General features: G+C 50.0%; 1 protein-coding gene across 1 annotated transcript in view; it reads left to right on the top strand.

Annotated features, from left to right (window-relative positions):
• The window catches only part of ADK (adenosine kinase), a 291,725-nt gene that overhangs the window by 246,348 nt on the left and 44,979 nt on the right, over nt 1-398 (top strand). The window lies entirely within an intron of this gene.

The following is a 398-nucleotide window of genomic DNA, read 5'->3' as shown; positions in this document are numbered from 1 at the left end:
ACGGGTTGCCCAGAGAGGTAGTGGAGGCCCCATCCCTGGAAGCATTCAAGGCCAGGTTGGATGGGGCTCTGAGCAACCTGATCTAGTTAGTGGTGTCCCTGCTCACTGCAGGGGGGTTGGACTAGATGACCTCTAGGGGTCCCTTCCTATCCAAAACATTCTATTATTCTATGGTATACAGACAAAATCCCTTTAAAGGAAAGATTCCTGAAATTTTTACAGCTTAGCCTTACTTCAGAAAATGGGGAATGTTCTTGTGCCTCACTGAATATAGCTTTCACCCTTTGCTTCCCTGCATCTCAGTTATGGGACCAGCTAGCGAGCAGAGGGCGTATTCCCCCGGGCTCCACACCTTCTGAGGGGCTGCTGGGTACAGACAGTTTACTTGCTGAGATCAG

This window comes from Egretta garzetta, unplaced genomic scaffold (genome assembly GCF_000687185.1).
Source record: "Egretta garzetta isolate BGI_Z169 unplaced genomic scaffold, ASM68718v1 scaffold56, whole genome shotgun sequence".
Lineage (NCBI taxonomy): Eukaryota > Metazoa > Chordata > Aves > Pelecaniformes > Ardeidae > Egretta > Egretta garzetta.
The sequence above is the reverse complement of the archived record's forward strand: the minus strand, read 5'-3'. Positions and strand labels throughout refer to the sequence as shown.